The 27,311-nt window shown below is 43.3% G+C and overlaps 1 long non-coding RNA gene and 1 pseudogene across 1 annotated transcript; both read left to right on the top strand.

The window, feature by feature from the left end:
• LOC126984349 (DNA polymerase epsilon subunit 2-like) overlaps nt 1–11,205 on the top strand; it is a 40,127-nt pseudogene extending 28,922 nt beyond the window's left edge.
• Nucleotides 11,206–13,720: 2,515 nt separating this feature from the next.
• LOC126984764 (uncharacterized) lies at nt 13,721–19,642 on the top strand. The gene is made up of 4 exons (XR_007737649.1): nt 13,721–14,881; nt 16,159–16,341; nt 17,380–17,438; nt 18,459–19,642. It is a non-coding gene; the product is annotated as an uncharacterized LOC126984764 (long non-coding RNA).
• Nucleotides 19,643–27,311: the final 7,669 nt, after the last annotated feature.

Here is a 27,311-nt window from a genome sequence, read left to right as displayed (position 1 = left end):
GGAAGGAAGGAAAGAGAGAAGGGACAGGAAGGAAGGAAGGAAAGAGAGAAGGGACAGGAAGGAAGGAAGGAAGGAAAGAGAGGATGGAAGGAAGGAAGGAAGGAAGGAAAGAGAGAAGGGACAGGAAGGAAGGAAGGAAGGAAAGAGAGAAGGGACAGGAAGGAAGGAAGGAAAGAGAGAAGGGACAGGAAGGAAGGAAGGAAGGAAAGAGAGAAGGGACAGGAAGGAAGGAAAGAGAGAAGGGACAGGAAGGAAGGAAGGAAGGAAAGAAGGGACAGGAAGGAAGGAAGGAAAGAGAGAAGGGACAGGAAGGAAGGAAAGAAGGGACAGGAAGGAAGGAAGGAAAGAGAGAAGGGACAGGAAGGAAGGAAGGAAGGAAGGAAAGAGAGAAGGGACAGGAAGGAAGGAAGGAAAGAGAGAAGGGACAGGAAGGAAGGAAGGAAAGAGAGAAGGGACAGGAAGGAAGGAAGGAAGGAAAGAGAGAAGGGACAGGAAGGAAGGAAGGAAGGAAAGAGAGAAGGGACAGGAAGGAAGGAAGGAAAGAGAGAAGGGACAGGAAGGAAGGAAGGAAAGAGAGAAGGGACAGGAAGGAAGGAAGGAAGGAAAGAGAGAAGGGACAGGAAGGAAAGAGAGAAGGGACTGGAAGGAAGGAAGGAAAGAGAGAAGGGACAGGAAGGAAGGAAGGAAAGAGAGAAGGGACAGGAAGGAAGGAAAGAGAGAGCCTCACACACACACACACACACACACACACACACACACACACACACACACACACACACACACTCCATTATATAGACAAGGAAATGATGAACAAAATAATAACAACACTGGTAAGACCAAAACCTGTATATGCTGCTGTTGTGTGGTCGCCTCAAAAAGAAGGATATCAGAAAGTTGGAAAAGATACAGAGAATTGCTACTAAAATGGTCCCAGAACTCTCGAATATGACGTATGAAGACTGATTGAGGGAGATGGACTTGACGACACTGGAACAAAGAAGGGAGAGAGGAGATCTGATCACGCTGTATAAGTTGGTAGATAAGTTTGATGAGGTGGATAGAGATCTCTTTTCAACTGTGAGAATGCAAGGGCTGAGAGGACATGGTTAACAAAGGAACCTGTTTGAGTGACTTGAAAGAGTATAGTTTTCCACACAGAAGTATTAACACATGGAGCAGCTTGCGGGAAGAGGTGGTGGAGGCGAGCAGTGTCCAGCAAATGAAGGAAAGGCTGGATGAATGTAGATATGGAGACGGGACTATTAGAGCTTAGCCTGGGCCCGGTAGACTACAAATAGGTAAACACACACACCTCTCCCCACAGCTTGAGGAGATGCAGAAAGCCTTCACAGCGCTGGGCAACCTCATCGCCGAGTTCCCCGACCTGGCCGCCAACACTCGCTTCATCTTCGTGCCGGGACCCAGCGACCCGGGACCATCAACCATCTTTCCCAGGTCAGGATAAAAAAGGAAGGATGTAGGAGAGGAAGGAAGGAGGACAAATAGAGAGGAAAGAATGAGAGTAGAAAACAGAGGAAGGGAAGGAAGGAAGAAAGGAAAGGAAGGAAGAAAGGAGGGATAACTGAAGGAAAGTAGCAGATAGGAAAAAGAGAAAGGGAGGAAAGGAAAGAAAGGAAGGCAGGAAGGAAGGAAGGACACAAGCAGAGAAAGAAGGGAAGAAGTACGGCAGAAGGCAAGACAAAAATAGGAAAAATAGAAAGGGAGGAAGAGAAAGAAAAAGAAGAAAGGAAGGAGCAAGTTGAGAAAGAGTCAAGTGACAATGGAGGCAAGTGTGGCGGGAGGGAAGGGAGGAACAGTCAAGGCTTTCCAGGTGTGTCTATGTCAGTGGTGGGAGTGGTTGGTTGTGTTTTCAAAGGTACCGGCGGACAGTTTGTGTGTTTGTGTCTATGTCAGTGGTGGGAGTGGTTGGTTGTGTTTTCAAAGGTACCGGCGGACAGTTTGTGTGTTTGTGTCTATGTCAGTGGTGGGAGTGGTTGGTTGTGTTTTCAAAGGTACCGGCGGACAGTTTGTGTGTTTGTGTCTATGTCAGTGGTGGGAGTGGTTGGTTGTGTTTTCAAAGGTACCAGTGGACAGTTTGTGTGTTTGTGTCTATGTCAGTGGTGGGAGTGGTTGGTTGTGTTTTCAAAGGTACCAGCGGACAGTTTGTGTGTTTGTGTCTATGTCAGTGGTGGGAGTGGTTGGTTGTGTTTTCAAAGGTACCAGCGGACAGTTTGTGTGTTTGTGTCTATGTCAGTGGTGGGAGTGGTTGGTTGTGTTTTCAAAGGTACCAGTGGACAGTTTGTGTGTATGTGTCTATGTCAGTGGTGGGAGTGGTTGGTTGTGTTTTCAAAGGTACCGGTGGACAGTTTGTGTGTTTGTGTCTATGTCAGTGGTGGGAGTGGTTGGTTGTGTTTTCAAAGGTACCAGTGGACAGTTTGTGTGTTTGTGTCTATGTCAGTGGTGGGAGTGGTTGGTTGTGTTTTCAAAGGTACCGGCGGACAGTTTGTGTGTTTGTGTCTATGTCAGTGGTGGGAGTGGTTGGTTGTGTTTTCAAAGGTACCGGTGAACAGTTTGTGTGTTTGTGTCTATGTCAGTGGTGGGAGTGGTTGGTTGTGTTTTCAAAGGTACCGGCAGACAGTTTGTGTGTTTGTGTCTATGTCAGTGGTGGGAGTGGTTGGTTGTGTTTTCAAAGGTACCGGCGGACAGTTTGTGTGTTTGTGTCTATGTCAGTGGTGGGAGTGGTTGGTTGTGTTTTCAAAGGTACCGGCGGACAGTTTGTGTGTTTGTAAGGCCTTGTGGGGAAGGTCCGAGGGTTTTTAGGGACTCCTGTTTGGGCCTCTCCTTCCTTCCTTCCTTCCTTCCTTCCTTCCTTCCTTCTGAGATTCCCTCATTTTCCCTGCCTTCTTGACTCCCTTTCCTACTTCCTTCCTATTTCCCTTCCTTCCTTCCTTCCTTCCTTCCTTCCTTCTGAGTTCCTACATTCTCCTTTCCATCCTTCCTCTCTTTCTTACTTCCTTCCTCTTTCCCTTCCTTCCTTTCTTCCTTCTGAGTTCCTACATTCTCCTTTCCATCCTTCCTCTCTTTCCTACTTCCTTCCTTCCTTCCTTCCTTCCTTCCTTCCTTCTGAGTTCCTACATTCTCCTTTCCATCCTTCCTCTCTTACTTCCTTCCTTCCTTCCTTCCTTCTGAGTTCCTACATTCTCCTTTCCATCCTTCCTCTCTTCCTTCCTTCCTTCCTTCCTTCCTTCCTTCCTTCTGAGTTCCTACATTCTCCTTTCCATCCTTCCTCTCTTTCTTACTTTCTTCTTCTTTCCTACAATTTTCCTTCCTCCTGAGACTCCTACTTTTCCCTTCCTTCCTTCCTTCCTCTTTCCTACACTTTTCCTTCCTTCCTTCCTCTCCTACTGAGCAAACTAAGGGCCACTTTCACAGTCACGTTTGTTTGTGTTGATGGTTACCAGTGAGTGGCCATCGCCGCTACCAACAAGAAATCCACTTCCACGATTGTCCTTCGCTTGTTTGCACCAGTGCCAGAGACTGGAACCTCCGGCGACGGAGCTCTGGTGGCCGCGGGGGCTCCCCAGTGGAGCTAATCAATGCAATTACTTAGTAAATAACAAATTCTTGCTCTCAAGTGGTTATATTATTTCGTTAAATAGACATAAAAAATATCACACAACACAGCAACACGTTGCTCGGCTTCAATGGCAACATGAGAAAAAATAGAAGACTTTGAATGACATGAACTCACTTCACCTGCTGACCAGTAAACGTCCTGCTGAGAACTTCACTTTGATTGATTGGTTGATGGTTTATTGTTGCAAAAGTACACAGCCAAGGAGAAGGGAGGACCTTAATACTTGTCACTGTTATCCACCTGTTGTGCCTTCTTGGTCACTCCCTCGTATCATTCCAGTCAGCCCAGTGTGTAGGCACGGGGCATACATTCAGGGAACTGTTGTGTAAAGAATGAATGTGAAGTTTGCTGAGTAAGGTGAATGATGAACAAATGTAATGAATATAGGAGAAGCGTCTGTCTTGCTGACATCTGCTAAATAACAGAACTTTAATACTTGTCACCGTTATGTAATGCCCAGGAAACATTAGGCTGTCGGCAGATTTGAGCGGTGTATTACAGCGACACACTACACATTTTTTCATCACATTTATTCTTCACAGTTATTCTTTACATTTATTCTTCACGTTTAATTTTTGTACATTTATTTTTCACATCACTCCTTCATAATCCTCCGCTCAGCTGATGGAGTGTTGACATTTCCCGCGCTCCGGCACACCAACACTGCCGAACCATGCGTGTCCATCTTGTCACGACTGTCACCATGACTGTGGAAGTGGCCCTCAATCCCTGTCAGCCTTCCCTTCATACAAGACCAACATCACCAAACCAGCGTGGAAGCCAAACTGAACCCCCCTTGCCGTCCCCTCCTCAGGCCGCCGCTGCCCAGGTGTGTCACTGAGCCCCTGCGGAAGAAGGTTCGCTCGGCCGTCTTCGCCACCAACCCTTGCCGGCTGGTCTACTGTACGCAGGAGATGGTGGTGCTGCGGGAGGACCTGGTGGGAAAGATGTGCCGGAACTCTGTCCACTTCCCGCAGGACTGTGATCTCGCGCCTCATGTGAGTGTGGGCGGCTGTCTCCTTGATGGTTTGTTTTGGTCTTACGCCGCTTATTGCCTTCCTTCATGTTTACTTGCTTTCTTCTGTAGTTGGTTCCTTCCCTCCTTCCTTCCTTCCTTCCTTCCTTTCTTTTGTTTCTTCCCTGCTTGGTTCCTTCCTCCCTTCCTTCCTTCCTTCCTTCCTTCCTACCCTCCTACCCTCCTTTCTCTAATTCCTCCCTTCCTTCCTTCCTCCCTTCCTTCCTTCCTTCCTTCCTACCCTCATACCCTCCTTTTGGTCTTACGCCACTTATTGCCTTCCTTCCTGTTTACTTGCTTTCTTCTATAGTTGGATCATTCCCTCCTTCCTTCCTTCCTTCCTTCCTACCCTCATACCTCCTACCCTCAATAAACAGATATTGATAAATCTTGGGGGTCCTTCACCACAATACTGAACAATGCCATAAGCATATGCGTACCCTATCGTAACAGACGTCCAGCTTCTAAGAAGAAACCCAAATGGTGGAATAACGAAATTCAAAATAGCCTATCTCTTAAAAAATGCGTATACAGTAGATACATATCAACTCAGAGCGAGGCTGACAAACTAGAGTTGGACAGAATTCGCCGCGAAACCAAGAAATTAATAAAACGAAGCAAGAAAAATCTTGAAGAATATATAGCGGAAACAAGTAAATCTAATCCTAAAGAATTTTTTAGCTATGTAAATAATAAAAATCACTCACTTGTGGTATCGGACCGCTTGTTAATGATAATGGTAACCACACGAACGATGAAAATGAAATGGCTACAATCCTAAATAACTTTTTCGCATCCGTATTTACCGACGAAGATTGTTTATCACCTCAACCGCCGGAGGTTAGAAGGACCGAAAAGATGTTAAGTGGCGTGTTCATCGTAGAAAGTGACATTTTACGCACAATTGAAAAGATTAAAGTAAGCAAAGCTCCTGGTCCAGACAAAATTACCCCTAGGGTCTTAAAAGAAATCAAACATCAAATTTGTAAACCGCTCTCCATCATATTCAATAAATCTTTAACAGCTGGAAAAGTTCCGTCGGATTGGAAACTTGCAAATGTCACACCAATTTTCAAAAAGGGGGACAAGTCTCATCCAGGAAACTATCGACCAATTAGCCTGACATCTATTGTTTGTAAGTTAATGGAGACTATCATTCGCGACAATATAGTGAAATTCTTCGAAGAAAATAATATTATAAATAATTCGCAACATGGCTTCCGTAGTAAACGTTCGTGTTTGACTAACTTACTTGATTTTTTTCACTATGTTTTTGAGGTGTTTGATGAAAGCAGATCAGTAGATATCACATATCTGAATTTTCAAAAGGCATTTGATAAGGTCCCCCACCAACGATTGCTCAGCAAACTACTGGCGCACGGTATCTCGGGTAACATTCACAATTGGCTTGCGGACTGGCTCTCTGAGCGGAAACAGAGAGTAGTTCTAAACGGTGTTACATCTAACTGGCTCGACGTCAGAAGCGGCGTACCTCACGGATCAGTGCTTGGCCCCATGCTCTTCTTAATTTATGTTAATGATATCGATGATGGGCTCACTTGCAAAGTATCAAAATTTGCTGATGACACAAAAATTGCTAGTAAAGTAACTGCGACACTCAACGAAGAAGCTTTACAATCAGATCTAGATCGACTTGCACGTTGGGCCAATCAATGGCAAATGAAATTTATTGTTGACAAATGTAAAGTGTTGCACATCGGAAAAAATAACAATCGCGTTCGGTACGTAATGAATGGCCAACAACTTTCTGAAGTAAGTAAAGAAAAGGATCTTGGAATCACTATATCAAGCGATTTAAAGCCCGGTCAGCATTGTTCAGAGGTAGTTAAAACTGCAAACAAATTGGTTGGCTTCATCGGACGAGTCTTTAATAATAAATCGGAAAAAGTAACATTAAAACTGTATAATTCATTGGTTCGACCCCGTCTAGAGTACTGTGTACAGTTTTGGTCTCCCTACTACAGAAAAGTTGGAATGGGTCCAACGAAGAGTAACAAAGATGATTCCTAGGTTGAGAAATTTGTCATTTGAACAAAGGCTTAAAGAAGTAAATTTATTCAGCCTATCAAAACGAAGAATGCGAGGCGATCTAATAGAAGTGTTTAAAATGTTTAAAGGATTCAGTGATATTAATGCGGAAGATTACTTTACAATTGATCGATCGAATAGAACAAGAAGAAATCACAATTTGAAGATAAGTGGTAAAAGATTCTCGTCGCACGAAGCTAAACACTTCTTCTTCAGTCGAGTTGTTAATGTTTGGAACTCTCTACCCTGTGATGTTGTTGATAGTACAACAGTTATGGCCTTCAAGAATAGATTAGACAAGTGTTTTGAATCCAACCAGCAACTAAGATATTACTCATTGTCGTAATAACGTTAAGTTCTTTCGAATACTGGTGTCCTTGTCCGCTTTTATCGCCCGGTTATTGATAGCAGTAATGGTAGTTCTTTCCTCTTTCCTACATAATTTCCATGCAGTTTTTCCATGCTGCATGGTTCTTTTTCCTTTCCTGCCAGCTTTGGCTGGAGGGATGGGGGGGTGGCGAGGAGCCTTCACCTTTGCTGTCCTTCATCTTCCACCTTTGATTAGATAGTTAGTGTAGCTTGTCACAAACAACCTCGTAAGGACCAGCAGGTCTGCTGTTGTTTGTTCTTCCTTTGTGTTCCTTTGTGTTCCTTCCATCCTTCCTACCCTCCTTTCTCTAATTCCTCCCTTCCTTCCTACCCTCCTTTCTCTAATTTCTCCCTTCCTTATTCAAATTCCTCCCTTCCTCCCTTCCTCTCCCACACCCTTTCCTCTTTCTCTCTCTTCGTCTTCCCTCCCATCCCTTCCCTTCCCTTCCCGCCACCCTCCTCCTTCTCCCCCGCCCCGACAGGTTGCCAGGACCATCGTGAACCAGTGCCACCTCGCCCCGCTGCCGCTCCACACAGTGCCGGTCTACTGGAACTTCGATCACTGCATGTCGCTCTACCCCACACCAGACGTCATCATCATCGCCGACAAGGACAAGGCTTTTAGCACCACCCACAGCGGCACCACAGTATTCAACCCGGTAGGAAGAGAGAGAGAGAGAGAGAGAGAGAGAGAGAGAGAGAGAGAGAGAGAGAGAGAGAGAGAGAGAGAGTAAGGAAGGAAGGGATAGTTTATGAATTTTGGAAGGAAGGAAAGAGAAGAAGGAAGGGAAGAAGGGAAAGTATAGGAAGAAAACGAAAGGAGGAAAGGAAAAGTGTAGGAATTTTAGAAGGAAGGAAAAGTGTAGGAATTTTAGAAGGAAGGAAAAGTGTAGGAATTTTAGAAGGAAGGAAAAGTGTAGGAATTTTAGAAGGAAGGAAAAGTGTAGGAATTTTAGAAGGAAGGAAAAGTGTAGGAATTTTAGAAGGAAGGAAGGAGGAGAAAAAGGGAAAGTGTAGGAATCTCAGAAGAAAGGAAAGGAAGGAAAATGTAGGAGGGACGTAAAGGAGATTGTTATTATTTTTTCTCCCTCTTCATCTTTATTTCCTTTATCTTCTTTCCTTCCTGTTCATTTCTTCCATCTTTTTTTTTTTCTCATTCATTGTCTCCACCTTCTCTGTCTTTCCCATTTTCCATCTTCTCTCTTCTTCTTCCTTCCTATTCCTTTCTTTATTATCTTTCTTTCCTTTTCTTCTCTCATTCTTCATCTGTTATCTTGTCTTCATCTTCTTCACCTTCTCTATCTTTCCCATTTTCCATCTTCTCTCTTCTTCTTCCTTCCTATTCCTTTCTTTATTATCTTTCTTTCCTTTTCTTCTCTCATTCTTCATCTTCTTCACCTTCTCTATCTTTCCCATTTTCCATCTTCTCTCTCTTCTTCTTCCTTCCTATTCCTTTCTTTCTTATCTTTCTTTCCTGCTTCCTGTTTTATCTTATTTATATTTTTCTGTGTTCCCTCAGCACCTGTTTTTCTTTGTTATTCCTTTCTTCTTTCTTATCTTTTTAATCTTTATCTATTCCTTCCTTTATCTTCTCTGTCCCTTTCTTCTAACCTGTTTCCTATTCCTCAGTAGTTCTTTATCTCCTCATTTTTATCTTCTTCATCTTTTTCAGTCTTTCTTTATCATCTGTGTTTCTTATTCTTTGTTTATTTGTTATTCTCTTCTTTATCCGCCATTTCTCAGCCTCTCTTTTATCTACCAATCCTCGGCAGTTTGTCATCTACCTCTCGTCTTCCTTCCGCAGGGCTCCTTCTTCAGCAGCGAGTTCTCCTTCAAGGTGTATTTCCCCTCGGCGCGGCAGGTGGAGGACAGCCAGATCAGCTCCACGGAGGAGACCTAAGCACGCTCGGTATCCTTGGACGCTTTGGGTTCCCACAACAACAAGAACTATTTCTACAGAGAAGATTAGCTGGGTTGGGTTCTCATGAGTTCTGTTCATGTTCATAGTGCAGAAGCCTTGTTGAACTGTCATTAGGCTCATGAATCTACCTAAAGCCTTGTCAAACTATCACCAGGCTCACAACACTACCCATGGACATACTAACACAACCTCCACCAAAGCCTTGTCAAACTATCACTAGGCTCACAACACTACCCATGGACATACTAACACAACCTCCACCAAAGCCTTGTCAAACTATCACCAGGCTCATAACACTACCCATGGACATACTAACACAACCTCCACCAAAGCCTTGTCAAACTATCACTAGGCTCACAACACTACCCATGAACATACTAACACAACCTCCACCAAAGCCTTGTCAAACTATCACTAGGCTCACAACACTACCCATGGACATACTAACACAACCTCCACCAAAGCCTTGTCAAACTATCACCAGGCTCACAACACTACCCATGGACATACTAACACAACCTCCACCAAAGCCTTGTCAAACTATCACCAGGCTCACAACACTACCCATGGACATACTAACACAACCTCCACCAAAGCCTTGTCAAACTATCACTAGGCTCACAACACTACCCATGGACATACTAACACAACCTCCACCAAAGCCTTGTCAAACTATCACTAGGCTCACAACACTACCCATGGACATACTAACACAACCTCCACCAAAGCCTTGTCAAACTATCACCAGGCTCATAACACTACCCATGGACATACTAACACAACCTCCACCAAAGCCTTGTCAAACTATCACTAGGCTCACAACACTACCCATGAACATACTAACACAACCTCCACCAAAGCCTTGTCAAACTATCACTAGGCTCACAACACTACCCATGGACATACTAACACAACCTCCACCAAAGCCTTGTCAAACTATCACCAGGCTCACAACACTACCCATGGACATAACAACACAACCTCCACCAAAGCCTTGCCAAACTATCACCAGGCTCACAACACTACCCATGGACATACTAACACAACCTCCACCAAAGCCTTGTCAAACTATCACTAGGCTCACAACACTACCCATGGACATACTAACACAACCTCCACCAAAGCCTTGTCAAACTATCACTAGGCTCACAACACTACCCATGGACATACTAACACAACCTCCACCAAAGCCTTGTCAAACTATCACCAGGCTCACAACACTACCCATGGACATACTAACACAACCTCTACCAAAGCCTTGTCAAACTATCACCAGGCTCACAACACTACCCATGGACATACTAACACAACCTCCACCAAAGCCTTGTCAAACTATCACTAGGCTCACAACACTACCCATGGACATACTAACACAACCTCCACCAAAGCCTTGTCAAACTATCACCAGGCTCACAACACTACCCATGGACATACTAACACAACCTCCACCAAAGCCTTGTCAAACTATCACCAGGCTCACAACACTACCCATGGACATACTAACACAACCTCCACCAAAGCCTTGTCAAACTATCACTAGGCTCACAACACTACCCATGGACATACTAACACAACCTCCACCAAAGCCTTGTCAAACTATCACCAGGCTCACAACACTACCCATGAACATACTAACACAACCTCCACCAAAGCCTTGTCAAACTATCACCAGGCTCACAACACTACCCATGGACATACTAACACAACCTCCACCAAAGCCTTGTCAAGTGCAGGTGTGTGAGCCCTGAAGTGCTTGAGAATATGGACCCAACCTCTCCACTCTGATGGCCTTGTTCTGTCACTGCAGTGGTTGATCTCCCCCTGTTCTATACCCATTCAAGTTCTCCCAAGCTGCTCCATTTCCCTCTGCCCAGTAGTCCTACCCATTCCTGAACACCTTGAGGAAGTTGGAATCCTTGCCCATGGGTTGTATTTCAAAACATTTCGTCGCCCGAGTTCACACATTTGCCAAGGCTTTCAAAGGAGTTTTGGGCATTTAAAGGAATAGTTTTATGAGCCTGGGGGTAGTTTGCCACTTCTTCTGTATCATGAACCCAAGAAGACACTCATTAGAACCCAATTGATCCCCTCTTTGGCCTTTAGAAATGGTTGATGTAAGAATCAAAAGTGTCTTATAATAGTGAGCTAAGCCTCATCTCGTGCTGTGTAACGAGAAATATTGGTGAGTTTGGTAATAAAGGTAACACAGCCTTCCTTTTGCTCTATATTATCCTCTACATCTCTAAACGGCCTTCATTCATTCTACTGTATTTTATTCTTCCTTCATCTAGGTTGCCACTAGTGAAAAGGAAGAAGGAAAATACAAATTCCCTATATGCGAATCTGGAAGGAATGTGGCGTACAAGATGTAGGGAGCAGTATAGGCGGCGTGCACGAGAGTTACTGTTCACCCTCGCAACGGTGCTGCTGTCAGGTTGGAGGTGGCTGGTAGTCTGGGAAACGACTTGTCGGGGAACTCGTTCGTGTTGCTGCCGCAGGTATATATGGAGAATCACTACGCGCCTCCAATATTGCTCCCACAGCAATAATAACCTTTCCAAGGTATCACATACTGTTGTGTTACTCTAGTTTTACCGGCGCATCGAGCATATACTGCGTCTTCAAGTGATGATAAGAAATAAGTAACATAATATTCCTGTCCCCTTCAACAAAATTAAAACACCTGGTAGTGGGGAGGGCTATGAAGACCAGGGGAATTGTGGGGTAAAAGCAGCTATTGCAATGATGCTGCCTACCTGAAATGAAGCGATTCTGTGCTCTACTTGCGGCGAAAATATATTTTTTTGTAAGTAAAGCTACCAATGACGGCCCAGTGGGCCAGCGCCATTTTGATGGCAACACTGCGCCTGTAATTCATAAAGGCTAAGTGCTTAGTTTTGGGCCCTTAGTGCGTAGTTTTGAGAACATTGACGGCCGTACCATAAGGCACCCTCCTCAACTATAGAAACTCTTCGGCCAATTTCTCATACCATAATCTTCGAGGGGCCCTCTCTGTAAGCGAAGGAACGGTATTGACGGGCGAAATTGTTGGAATCTGGCAAGGGGTCAAGATAGGTACATCTTCGTGAGCCCCTCCGCATATGTTATGTGTCAATTCTGCATTTCTCTCATTAATATAGTAATAAATGATACAGGAATTATAATAAAACGTATTTGATCTAATATGAATCTGCAAAAGTTTTTTTTAAATAAATGATTTAAAGTTTTGTTTAAGACTTTAGGGTTGTATCATGATTTTTAACCCTTGCCGTGTTGCCGTGTCAACACGCCTCCTTGGTCAACTCAAGGAGCTAGGTAGTCATTTCCTATAGCTCCGATGGGGCTCGAGCACTTTTCTAACGGCCCCTTGCTTGACGGGATGGTAGCGAGGGGCAGAGAAGTGATAACGCCGGGCACATGTGGACACGTACCCTGGCTGTGTGCGTGGAGAAGTGGAAACCAAGGGTGCTGACGCCACTCCCCATCCCCAAGGCCTCCGTCTCTTCTCATATATATATATATATATATATATATATATATATATATATATATATATATATATATATATATATATATATATATATATATATATACATACACCGAACAGTGCAGTCTAGAACGTTTCAGTATATTCGATCATACATGAATGAACATGTAGCAAAAATCTGGGCGAGTTGGCAACACTTCCCGCCTGGCGCCTGACCGCGGGCCCCGCGGGGCGCGGGCGGGGCCTTGCTCCCCGCCCCCCTGCTCGCTTCTCCCGGAGTCTTCCAGAGGCCCATAGACCACGGGGGAAGCTTCCAGCACAACACTATTATCATATTTACGTATAAATGCTCATAAATCGCGTTTTTCAACTTGAAATATAACTACTTGCGAGTAGAGGAAGCCCATTTCTTTATAAAATGATGAGATATACACACTTTGAGAGGCATATGATAAGTGTGGGCGGTATGGCAACACCGACGCCCGGCCGGGGCATTGCCATACCTCCCTTCTCCTTCATTTTCCTACCTCCTCATCCATTCGATCATCCATCCATCTCTACATTTGTCCCTCCGTGGGACCATGGACCTTTGTCGGATGACAACCCATGAGTTGGGCTGCAGATATGGCAAGACAGTCTTAACTTTCCCTCGTTCCTTCCTTCCGTCCTTGGTTCCTGTCTGCCTCGATATATGTGCCACATTATTTTTAATTTGCTTTCTTAATTAAGTCCCTAGATTACGATTTAGTACAGTATGCCTTAAAAGGAAGAAAATGGAAAAAGAGGACGGGTTCTTTTGGAGCGGCAGCTCAAAGACTATAAGAGAAAGATGGGAAAGCTTCTATCTAAAAGCGATAAAGAAAATGTGAGGCAGATATAGACCAGCAGCGCCATCTGTTGAGCCGACGCCAAACCATATCAAGTACGTCGTCTGCAGGTGTAGGGTCTCCTCTTCATCTTCTTGTGACCTTATCGCCTTGTAGTTTATCATATGCGTAGATCTTATTTTTGACATTATGTATGAACAATATTTATTTTTCATCATTCATTATGTATTATATGATTATTATATGCTATCTTTCATCAGTGGTGGGTGGTATAACCACAAAGACCATAGATCATGAAGTGTACTTTTTTTTTTACACACACACACACACACACACACTCAGCTATTTACTTAACTAATTAGTGTATTTTGGACAAAGAAACAATGCTATAAAGGTGCAGTTCAGTTGTAATTGTCTAGAAAAGTATATACAACAAATATATGCTGGCATGTAGATATATGGCACGCATTGTGCATTATAGAAAATGCATTAACACAGACACACAAGCAAAAGAAAATATGAGAAAGAAATATTGGTCTCATAATTATACACAAAGTAAAGAAAGATAATAGGGCAGTAATGCAATGGAATAATCTCAAGAATATAGGAATAAGAATAATAAAGAAAATTACACATATAACAAATAGACAAGTACAGTCACTTATAAAAGTTACATACTACCAGGCCATGTAAATTGAACTTATAGATTATCTGAAGTACACAGTGCAGCAGGAGGTGCTCACTGGCCTCCTCCACGGTCCTGCACAAGGAGACTATAGAACAGGAGAGGGGGCCTCTATGGGAGACCGTGGGCGGGTGTTGGTGTATGTCGGTTGCAACAGATGGCGCAGGAGCAGCTTTGTTTACATCCAGGCGCCTCCCCCCCTCCAGACCCACCCCAAGCCCCCAGTACCCATCAGCAGTGTTGCTACATGGGATCAAGCAGCAAATGTTGCTACTTTTTTTCTTCAGTCTGGTTATTTCCCATTTTAAATAAAAAAAAAAATAAAGGTAGATAAATATTAAAATGAACAGTAGGAACTATATATATACTGTATATATTTACTAGGTAGATATAGCCTGACTGCATGTCATGAGTAATGCTATTATTGTTATATTATTATACCGCAATTATATTATTTTCTCTGCATGTGTGGTTAGATGTGTTTTATGTGTTTAACCTTTCTGTATACATACTGGAATGAACCAAGGAATTGTAGCCCTACTGCCGTACTTTAAAACTATGTGATCATGTTTTTTCTTCCAAACTCATTGTTTTAGCACGCACGCTGACTCCCATCAGTAATGATGATATATATACATTGAGTCATTGGTTTGTAGGGGGAAAGAGTGGGTGAATATAATTATCTCGGTCTAACTTATACTGTTTATTATACCGCTATTTGCAGCAATATCTTTCTCTGCTCCGATTGCAACGCTGCCTCGTTCAAAAATCATAACACCGCCGCGGCCGCCACGTTTACCAGCCGGAGCCTCAAATCATGTCCCTTTGTGGTGATAAAGAGGACACAGCCTGGTGTGAAGCTACATTTATTACGGAAGGATGCCAGCCGGGGTAAGTGATATATATATAAATAATGATAATGTGGAAATTCTAATCATTTTCACGCTGACAGTTCTGAACTTGCTAACTGCATGCCTCCGCTCCTCCCGCGGCAAGAGGCCGAATGGCCTACACACGGCAGCTCCAGATTCCTCCCCATTACCACCTGTCAGCCTCGTCCATGTAGCTATCCAGTCTACTCTTAAAACAAGCTATCGTCCCTGCACTCACTATGTGATTGTTGAGTCTATTCCATTCCCCCACCACCCTATTACTAAACCAATGCCTGCCCATTTCCCTCCTAAATTTATACTTTTCTAATTTAAGTCAATTACTGCATGTTCTATCTTGCCAAACATCTTATGCAAAAGTTAATCAGCATCTCCACTCTTTCATCCCTTACACTGATAAACTCTGGAACAGCCTTCCATTGTCCGCATTTCCTCCTGCCTATAATCTGACCTTCAAGAAGAGTGTATCAAGACTCTACTTTTGTTTGGGAGTGGCGAGTAGTGGGGCTTTTTTTTCTAGTACGCTTTGTTGCTCTTGAGCTGTCTCCTTTGTTTAAAGAAAATAATAGTTAAATAAATGGAAGTTGGTCGCCAATGCTTCCAACACATTTTGGTGCCATATCTACAAGTGGCTGGTGACTGTAAGCATCTCAGCAACCTGCATGCATCTATGCCATTCCTATCACGGTGCATGGAGCAAGCTTCACATAACACTCAGACAGAGACAGTTTAATTATGGTTACATATCAGACTCAGTTTATTGCTCAGTCTATTAGATGCAGTGCTGTTAATATTGTTAGTGGTTGTATTAGTACAATTAATGTATTTATTTTAATTAATTTATCAATATTTATTTACTATATTCTTAGTGTTTGAAAATTCCAATACTAGCATTAAGATAAACAAAATATCAGAAATATATTTATACTCATTAATTATTATTGCTTTTCTTATTATTACTTCCTTCAATGTCCTGGCACTTTGACATCTAGTGTTTTTCTGTCTAGCAGCCAAAATTGTGGTCTTTCTGAATGTGTATGTCCTAAGTCTTCATTGGTGTATCTAGCTATATAACAAAAATCTGCATCTCTCTCCCTTCTCACCCAGTTGTCCCCGTACATCCTTTCAGTATCCAAAGAATTTCAATTTACATCTTGTAATCACTCAACTAATGCAGTGCAATCCTCATCTCTGTATTTTATCGTGTGGACATACTCTTTCCTTCCATGTTCCACTGTCGTATGTTATTCCACATCTAACACAACCACATCCCAACAGATCCGAACACGTCCGATATCATCCAAGAGAATGTGGCAGCTGAAGGGGGAGAGGCCAAGAAAGAGGCCAAGGGTGAAGACATTTAGCCACCCCCCCTGAAGTACATGGCATCATTCAACCCTCTTGGTGAGCTGCAGGAATGTGCTTCCCATTGCAGTGCACCAGCTCCATGTACTGATTTTGGTATGAATACTTCATCTAGTGTTTGTTGATTGTTGTGTTATTAATCTAATTATGACTTCACAAAATAGACTGTGCAAGTCACTTAACACATGCCCTGCTCAACATCACTTTTAAGTTGTAGAATTCCTTCATATGGATGCTGATTTATGTATCCTGAAATGATTGGATATTGATTGTCTTAACATTTTTTTTGAACCATGTCTTTGGGTGTAGATCCAGGAAATGAGTTTTTGGGAGGACGTCAGACTTTTTGCGGGTGGAAGGAGCATTAGCATTACCGATTAGCCATTCTAGGCAGTCCTGGTCTTGAAAAACTGGTGAAGTGACCTAAATCAATGGCTATAACGGCCTGGACTCTGTGCCAAGGCATTGTTTTAGCCGCAGCGCGCTTTTGAGCTAGTTTTCCTGTATCACTCAGGAACATTGGGGGGGCCTGGGCCCCCCTTTGGATCCACCAATGTAGCTATGTCTTATAATATATCTATCCTTTACAGTCTGATGGTGCATCCTTCTAGGTTGTCAAGTTTTAGTAGCTACTCATGAGAAGTATTCCTTATAATGATCATTGATTTCCAGATGGTTTGCACTAAAATAAGTGTTGTGTAACCTGCCGCAAATAATAATCAGCTGTAGTCAACCCTTGCTTTAAAGAACCAATATGGAGGAAAGGGGTGATGTTATATCCAAAAATCTTTTACATCTGAAGTATCCAACCTTTTTGTGTATAATAAACTTTGTTTGTTACATGAACTTAAAAGTTCACAATTTCCATACATGATTCTTTTTTCCTTGTATTTGATGATTAATCCTGACATGTATTTCCATTATCAGTAGGTAACAAGACAATAATACACATTATAACAATGTATATATTATAGCCCAATGAGTGCACGAGATCATTTACCTCATCAGTGACGCCAAGTCCAGGAGTCCTTCCCTAAATTCTTTGCCCGAATTTGTGACACCAAGTATAATAACTAGTTTTAGTGACCATTTGCATCCATTTTTCACTTTGATTAAAAAATTGCCTCTCAACAGGTGTGAACTTGATGGGGTTGGAGGAAACTCGACTCGGCCATCAAGCTCACCACAATATAGTAAGGAACCTCTTGTTCTCAGTGATAATTTATCCTCTTTAGTTACTATTCCGTGTTGCTTTAATCACAACTAATGTGTTGGAAACATTACTGCTTAATAACATACCTCACATCTCTGCATACAAATTGAGTTCAATATTCAACTGTTACACCAGTAGGCTTCATATCTCAAAAAAAAGTATGTAAAAAGGTTGAAATTTTGAATGATATATTTAAACTCTTTATTATGTTTCTATGGGTGTAGTACCGTTACGATTAGTCGAGTGATCAGCATATGGGTCTTATGTTTTTGATAGCATAGGTTCAAATTTTGCCATAGGCTGTTGGCATTTGATAGTAACAGTAGTGTCCACAGATATCTACCTGTCTCTTGTTTATCCTGTTCCACTTTAAACCATCACTGGCCAATCTTTGAAGAGGTAGCATAACCTTGAAGTGCCACTAACAAACCTTTGTCCATTCTTCTGATGTGATTTTTTTTTTTTTTTTTTTTTTTTTTTTTTTTTTTCCCCACCTGCCTATAGCGCCGGTAGGTTTTCTTCAGGCGCCTGGCGGTCGGCCCAGGCCCGTCATGATGCAGGCTTTTTTTTTTTATAGTGGTACCATTTAGTATTGGCTCATGCTGCCGCCCAGAACTCATTCTTGATTCACTTGGATGGTTTAGCAGGGCTTAGGTATGACTAACATTGCAGAAACAGGGAATTTTTATATTTTTAGTGTGGCAACACATTGACAAATGTTTTAGTATGGACTGAACATCAAAGATATATATGGTAAATGGGTGCTTGTAGATCTTGACATTATATCTGTCAAGAGTCTCCAGTTGTATCCTCTCCCCCATCTCTCCTGAAAATATTACTCTTGTCAGGCAATCTAAGTGAAGCCTTCCATCGATGCTGGCATGCAGACATAATGTCAATGCTTAGATTCACTGTCCTTATAGCACTGAAAATAATGCAATTACATGCACATATTTTATTATTTAGAATTGTGATTAAATATTTTTTCATGTATTTTCAGACATGAAAAGTGAAAATTGCTCCACACAACAGTCTGTCGTCTGCACCGGGAGGCAAGGCAGCTCAAAGCCCAGGCTGTTACAAATCCTGGGCAGTTTTTGCCCAGAGCCAGCAATATTTTAGATCCAATAGGGATGGATTTTTTCTGAGGTCAGGTTCAACATGCTGCAAGATGCCAAGATCTAAGCCTAGTAGGAGATATGGGTTACAAGAGAGGAGGTTTGCTCTGGCCTTATACTATCAAAGTCGAAATGCTAATAGATTTCTGAGCACAGTATTTCACTTGTCTTCAGTTTCAACACTTCACTCATGACTCAGGGGTATTTCAGTACATGTTGGCTGGAGCAAACAGACTCTGACAGCCCTGCAGCAAAGAGCATAGGCTTTGTCAAAAGAAGAGAAACTTCGTGGGATTTGCCATTATTTAGAATTACTCTTGTTACGCCAAGAATTTTTTTCCATATACTTTGCCAAATATTGCAAGTAATGCACCATTGTTGGGCTTGCTTGTTATAAATCAGATCTTGTTCAATTAACAAGCTTTGGGTGTCTGCCACTTTTCAGTTGTAATGCAAGGAATCATTTATCTTCCCTGCTAGATATCACACGTAATGCACCATTGTTGGTTTTGCCTGTTATAAATCAGATCTTGTTCAGTTAAAAAGCTTTAGGTGTCTGCCACTTTCCAATTGTAATGCAAGGAATCCCCTGCCAGATATCGCATGTAATGCACCATTGTTGGTTTTGCCTATTATAAATCAGATCTTGTTCAGCTCGCAAGCTTTGAATATCTGCCATTGCTTATTTCAGGTGTAATGCTTGGAAGCATTTGTTCTCTTCCCTACCCAACAGTATGCAATACTTTATTGTGGATTTTGCCTGTTATATTTAATCTTGTTCAGGTAGCAAGCTTTTGGTGTCTGCCTTACCTAATATGTCCTGCAGTGACACTTGGCTTGGTTTCATAATGTGAAATACAGCATGTAATTTCATCACACTAAGTGTCTATCATCACGTGTCTGGCATCATTAATGTGGCTTCCAGGAGTAATCTTGTTTGTATTACAGCTTGCAAATTTTTTTCTGCTTTATATGATATACATAATCACATAGGTATGATTTACAAAATGTAATGGCAGTTGATATTCTTGACTAATGCCTCATAAACCTTGTGAAAAATAATGCTTTTTTGGTTGGCCAGTTCAAGGAGTTTCATATCAAATGATTTTATTACATCCAACTTTAATGTGTGCTAAAAACATATTTTATTACATCCAACTTTAATGTGTGCTAAAAACATATATTTTATTACATCCAACTTTAATGTGTGCTTCCTGCAATAAATGCTACATGTTTACTGATGTAGCCCATAAAATACATATCACTCTCTGCCCTGTAATTTGGTGTGTCACATACTGCAGCATAACTTTCCTGCTATTTTCTTACACTATGAGTTGCCTTATTTTGTCTCATTTGCTTTTATCATATGTGCCTCCGCTGCATAGCTGTGCCTGCTGAACTTAATATCTTCATGACCCTAACACCAAGGTCAGAGCTTGTGAGATCATACCGTGTCCTACATTCCATTTTCACCTCCAGGCTCGCCTGTCTCCCAGGACCACCAAGTTATTGCATTCCATTTAAGACAACTCATGTGTTACCTTCTTAATGTCCTCCATCATGTATTTCAGCATGTTTTATGATGCTTTGCTCTGATATTGATGTGCCTTGCAACATTTTTATACAGTTTTCATTGTATATAATGCACCATTGTTGGTTTTGCCTGTTATAAATTGGGTCATGTTCAGTTAACAAGCTTTGAGTGTCTCCCATTGTTTATTTCAGTTGTAATGGTTAGAAGCTTTTGTTCTCTGCCCTGTCAAGCAGTATGCAATGCTTGCCATTATCTGGCACTTGTACAGTTAGTAAGATGTTTTTACTCAGCTAAGAGCATTCTGCAAAAGGTAAAGGTACGGTTGGGGGCATACGCTGTAGCAGCGCATGGCCTCGGTGCTCATCTCTGTAACATTAGCCCATGAGCCTGTGGTGTTAGGGAACCCATTACCCTGGGACACAGGACCAGTGTGACATCCGGGTTACCACAGTTGCAAAGGCATTATAGTAATTTAGCATGCATAGAATGTTGTATGCTTTGCTTGTATTTAAAGCACTGGATATGTTTGCTACACACACACACACACATATATATATATATATATATATATATATATATATATATATATATATATATATATATATATATATATATATATATATATATATATATTAGAAAAATATGTCAACAAAATATTTTTCCTAAAAAAACAAATTGATATAGTGTAGATAATACCTAATAAAACATAAGAACAAATATATTTTTCTTTACCCCATTAGTAAATCATTTTACAATGAAAAAAAATAAGTGAAGGCTGGATAGGGTGCTGTGGCAGGTACTTCAAAAATAGTAAGGCTACCCCTGAAAAGTGACGTTTATGGTGGGCTGCAATAGATGCACGCCCGAGGAATTACTACATACCACTATCTCTTCGTATATAGTCTCTTTGGTCCTGCACCAGGGGCAGTGACTCCTTGGGCAGTGAGGGTCGGGGCCAGGCGCAGGCGGTGGAGGTGAGCGCTGAGTCGTGTGTGGCCCAGGCGGAGGCGTGTCAGGTACTCCACGTGTCAAAGGTAAACACTTGCTCTTGCTGTACAGGTGACCCGTTGGAGAGTCAGGCCTTCGCATCGGCACAACCTGTAAGAATAAAAACAAAACAAGCAGTATCCATTACACATCTTCCAATTCCCTATTTCTTGCACACCACATCTTTTCCAGAAAACTCTTCGGTAAAGATTCGTATTAGGGCCGTCAGTATCTCATAATCTACTGTTATGCCGGACGTATTACTTGGGTTCCGTGTCGCCGTCACAAGACTCCGTGGGAGGGAGATTATACATAAACACTTTGCACAACTTCTGTAGTTTAATATTCTTCCTTAGTAGTACACTTCACTCGGACTCTTCACTGACCACTAGCTTACTATGACTGGGACTGGACTCCTCTCGCCCTCTTCTCCTATATATATATCCAGAACAGTACAGTCTAGAATGTTACAGTATATTTTAGATCATACAAGAACATGTAGCAAAAATATATGGTAGTTGGCAACACTTCCCGCCTGGCTCGCCTTGCTCCCCGCCCCCTTGCTCGTTTCTCCGGGAGCCTTCTAGAGGCCTATGGTCGCCGGGGGAAGCTTCCAGCACAACACTACTTTATGAAACATCACTATCTCTTCATATATCTTTTCTACAAACCTTCAACAGTCATGGAAACGCGTTGAAAATCCAATTCAAGGAATTTTTTTTTTACTCTTGAAAATAAGGGATAATGTTTACGAAAGCGCGTCGCCTCCTTACCTCTGCTGGCCGCGGCGACGCTGCAGCCGCCGCAGCCGCAAAATAGCTCGCAGAGGGCTTAGGGTCGGGGAGTATATTTAAACTACTCCAACCGAACTTTACAACCTACTAACGGGGAGGCTGCGCCACCCTGGACCCCCCCCTCATGTATATGTGACTTATTTAAGCGAGGAGGTATTTCTCGCAACACCCGCTGCAGCGTCGCCGCGGCCAGCAGAGGAGGCGACGCGCTTTCGTAAACATTATCCCATATCTTCAAGAGTAAAAAAAAAAGTCCTTGAATTGGATTTTCAAAGCGTTTCCATGACTGTTGAAGGTTTGAAAATATATGAAGAGATACTGATGTTTCATAAGCTAGGTAGGTAATGAGATATATACTGGCACGGACCTAAAACGAATCTTAACCAACTCTTCATGGCTTCTATAATTCTATCATTTGCTTCATCACTCAGTTCCAGCAGCAGCAGCATCAATTCCCTCTCTGTCCTTGCAATCCTCCATTCACATCCCAGCCCATCTCACTCAGTGCCACCCTCACATCTCCGTCCTTTCTCTCCGGTACCTCCCACACACCAGTATCACATGCACGACAGTTTCATCCACACCCCTGTCACACATCTGACACACTTTGCTGCGGGACTCAGACCACCTGTAATTTCTTGCATTCACATTCCTTTTCCTTGCACGTGTAGTACATGTGTCAATATTTGTAAACTAGGATATTTTTGTCCAATCTAGGGATTTTTCAGCACGAGTCTAGGGAATTACTGATTTGCCTGCCGCTACACGCACGACTCGTGCGTGTATTATAAAGTTCCAGTTGGCAACACTGCCAGGTGACAACAACAGCACAGGCCGAGGCCCGAGCAGCATCCCTTCTGGCCCTGCCCAACCAGCCCCCTAAAACACCCCAGAAGAAGAAGACGACGAAGGCTCCACACCCACGGGCCAGCGCTGGGGACCTGCTGGCCAGCGACACCCTCAGGCCTCAGCCCCAACACTGCCAGGACAACACCTCCACCACCGCCGCCGGGAAGTCTTACCTTCTCATGCAGCAGAAGTAGGTAAGCTTCTCCTTGACAGAGTGGAATCAAAGGCTCTTCGTCTCATCAGCTCTCCTCCTCATACTGATAGTCTTCTACCTCTCAAATTCCGCCGCCATGTTGGCTCTCATCTTCTATCGATATTTTCATGCTGACTGCTCTTCTGAACTTGTTAACTGCATGCCTCCCCTCCTCCCGCGGCCCCGCTGCACAAGACTTTCTACTCATGCTCATCCCTATACTGTCCAAACCCCTTATGCAAGAGTTAACCAGCATCTTCACTCTTTCATCCCTCACGATGGTAAACTCTGGAACAATCTTCCTTCATCTGTATTTCCTCCTGCCTATGACTTGAACTCTTTCAAGAGGAGGGTATCAGGACACCTCTCCTCCCGAAATTGACCTCTGATTTTGAACACTCCTTTAACCTCTGTTCTGGAGCAGTAAGGTGCAGGCCTTTTTTAATTTTTTTCATTACGCCCTTGAACTGTCTCCGTAGCTGTAAAAAAAAAAAAAATGCTGACCTGCACAAGACAGGCTGCCCACCACTCACAGAAGCTCTCAGAAGAATTCCGGAAGAGGCTAACAAAGCCTGTGTCTCCGGCTCGAGATAACTCTTACTCTGATCGTTCTGGTGGTCTCCGTGGTCGAGTTGTCTGGACCCGTGCCCAATATCAATGGCTACCATGTGCTCAAGTTTTTGTCTCTGTGATCTCCATGCCTTTTCCAACCTATTTTCAAAGGTTTTAACTGATGGTGCACTCACTACTGCTTCAGGGAGGCTGTTCCAGATATCCACCACTATTACAGAATGAATATTTTCTTATATCTAACCTGGCACGTTGTTTATATATCTTCTTACTATGTCCCCGTGTAGCTTGATAATTTTGATCCAGCACACGCCGCCGCCGTGAGAGGACATGCCTGCTCTCTCCTCAACACATTTGAACTCAGCTAGCTGGCCTGCCTCCACTTTACTACAGCATTTTTGCTGAACACCGGTAGTTTGCTCAGCCCAACCGGTAACCCTACCACCTTTCTTCCTTGCAATGCCCTTTCTATTATCTCTCCCTCCATACCACCATGCTTACACATAACTGATCCAAGGTACGTAAACTCATTGACCTCCTCCATTTCTTCACCATTCAGAATTAATTTGCATTCTTTTTCACATTCAATTCCCACTCTATATGGGCATACAAAATCTACAACCTCACTTCTACTTTGCTCACAAACCATCTCTTTACTTCTGTTGACATTTACTTTCAGCTTTCTCCTATTACAGACACTATCAAAAACACTGACCAAAACTACATAGTAGTTTCCCGAATCTTTCTCCTCGACGTTTTTCTTTCCGGCATTTGCTCTGAGTTCCTTCTCTCTTTTCCTTTCCTCAATGGTCATATCATGAGACACACCAACCTTCCTAAATATTTCACCTTTGGCATCTTTCGGCCTGAACAAGTTTCTCGTAATCCTTTCTTTCAAGGATCCTCTCAGAGTCACCACTATGAGCCTTGGTAGGCTACTCTGTTCTGTTTCTCCCTTGTATCTTCCAATTCGTCTTATCTCCTCAATATCACTGTCCAAACATGTCAAGCCCATCTCACTGCATAATTCTATGAAAATTAGCTTGTCATGCTCAATTTTTTCAGACCTAATTGCCAAGTTCATGCCCTCTTTCACCTTCTCTGGGATACCATACAAGACAATGTTGTTTTTCCTGTCTAATCTATTTTGTACTTGATTGGTAGTTTTATCCAACAATTCTTTACCATTATGAGCATTGAGGAGCCCAAAAGCAGTAGCTCCTTCACTACTAGACCCACTGCAAACCTTTGATGCCTCTGTCTTCACGACATCCCTGTAGGATTTTGCCAAATCTTCCTTCACCTCTGCACTCACTTTGTTCCTCGTGTCGACTGTTATATCAACTGTTTTGCTTTCCACTGCTTCATTAATCATACTCTTGACTTCCTCCCCAACTTTCAGCTTGACTTCATCAATCCTAGATTTGAACTCACTGTTCACTTGAGACCTGATATCATCTCTAATTTCCTCCTTCAGATTCTTGACATCACTCTTGATCTCCTCTAAGGCCTCAGTAGTTTTAGTTTCCAGGGCATCCATACGTCTTTCTACTTTATCCTGTCTCTTGGATGTGTTGGTTACTTGTTTGAACAATTTCCCCGCAACAATATCGCATTTGGTACAATACCAGTGAATCTTACTTACTTGATTGCTGCTCAGGAAATTATACACTGCCTCAGTGACCTCCTCACACTTTATGTGGTGCCACATTTCACATAGTTCACAGCCTAGAGCCTTGTCTTCCTCACCAACCTTAACATTACAGACTGGGCATGTGTCTGTTTGTTTATCTGCGTCGCTATCGTCTGCCCCTGTCAGCTGATCATCCCCGCCCCCAGCCGCAAGGCTTGTTTTGCCAGATCCAACAGTATCCTTGGTTTTTGTGCCCGCCTGCTTACTAGACGGATTATTCTTCGAACGATTCATTCTTCTGGCAATATTACTATTGGAGAATTCCTTCACTTTTACAGAGCTCTCACGGGCACGTCCACCCTCGACCACGACCATGGACCCTAGGCCCTAGGAGGAAAAGACAACAAGGAAAGAACGAGGACAACAACAACACACTCAGCTTCCACAAAGGTTGGGGCCGCCTCACCTGCAGGGCTGGACAGCAGCATGAGTGGCCAGGACAAGCAGGAGCAGACTGCTGCAGGGGGCAGGAGGGTCAGTGGTCACCAGATGAAGCAACTGGCTGCTGGCAACTCCAGCAACAAAGGAGAGAGGAAGTTTATGTGTCTGGAATGTGGAAAAGAATTCACCACAAGGCAAGGCCTCAGATATCACACCCTTACACACACTGGTGTGAAGAACTATGAATGTAAGGAATGTGGGAAAAAATTCATCCAGAAGAGTACCCTTGATAGACACACCCTTACACACACTGGTGTGAAGAACTATGAATGTAAGGAATGTGGGAAAAAATTCATCCAGAAGAGTACCCTTGATAGACACACCCTTACACACACTGGTGTGAAGAACTATGAATGTAAGGAATGTGGGAAAAAATTCATCCTGAAGAGTCACCTTGATAGACACACCCTTACACACACTGGTGTGAAGAACTATGAATGTAAGGAATGTGGGAAAAAATTCATCCTGAAGAGTCACCTTGATAGACACACCCTTACACACACTGGTGTGAAGAACTATGAATGTAAGGAATGTGGGAAAAAATTCATCCAGAAGAGTACCCTTGATACACACACCCTTACACACACTGGTGTGAAGAACTATGAATGTAAGGAATGTGGGAAAAAATTCATCCTGAAGAGTCACCTTGATACACACACCCTTACACACACTGGTGTGAAGAACTATGAATGTAAGGAATGTGGGAAAAAATTCATCCTGAAGAGTCACCTTGATAGACACACCCTTACACACACTGGTGTGAAGAACTATGAATGTAAGGAATGTGGGAAACTATTCACCCTGAAGGGTAACCTTGATACACACACCCTTACACACACTGGTGTGAAGAACTATGAATGTAAGGAATGTGGGAAAAAATTCTTCCGGAAGAGTCACCTTGATACACACACCCTTACACACACTGGTGTAAAAAGTCATGAGTGTGAAGAGTGTGGGAAGAGGTTCAGTGTGAAGCAGGCACTCAATCGACATGTCTTCAGGCACTATGGCCTTAGAGAGTTCAAATGTGATGTTTGTGGAAAGCTCTTTAAGACAAGGGGTGACATTGCCAGGCACATGAAGATCCACTTCTGAAGTGTGTCTGCCTACAGTAGTTATAGTGACCAAGGTAGGGAAGGGGATGGGAGGGAGAGGAAGGGGAGGAAGAGGAAGGGAAGGCTGCAGTAGGGAAGGGAAGGCTAGCCCAAGAACGGGAAGGGAAGGAAAGGGAAGGCAGAGCAAGGGAAGGAAATCCCAAGGAAGGAAAAGGGAGAGTAATCTGGTGTGGCTGGGTGTGGTGTGGTGTGGCTGGGTATGGTGTATGGTGTGGCTTGGTATGGTGTGTGGTGTGACTGGGTGTGGTGTGGCTGGGTATGGTGTGGTGTGTGGTGCGGCTGGGTATGGTGTGGTGTGTGGTGGGGCTGGGTGTGGTATGGTGTGGTGTGTGGTGAGGCTGGGTGTGGTGTGTGGTGCGGCTGGGTGTGGTGTGGTGTGGTGGGGCTGCATATGGTGTGGTGTGTGGTGCGGCTGGGTGTGGTGTGGTGTGGTGGGGCTGGGTGTGGTGTGGTGTGGTGGGGCTGGGTATGGTGTGGTGTGTGGTGCAGCTGGGTGTGGTGTGGTGTGGTGGGGCTGGGTGTGGTGCGGCTGGGTGTGGTGTGGTGTGGTGGGGCTGGG

The sequence above is a fragment of the Eriocheir sinensis genome, chromosome 57 (assembly GCF_024679095.1).
Source record: "Eriocheir sinensis breed Jianghai 21 chromosome 57, ASM2467909v1, whole genome shotgun sequence".
NCBI classification, from domain to species: domain Eukaryota; kingdom Metazoa; phylum Arthropoda; class Malacostraca; order Decapoda; family Varunidae; genus Eriocheir; species Eriocheir sinensis.
Note: the sequence above shows the minus strand (reverse complement) of the source record. Positions and strands in the feature narration are given on the sequence as shown.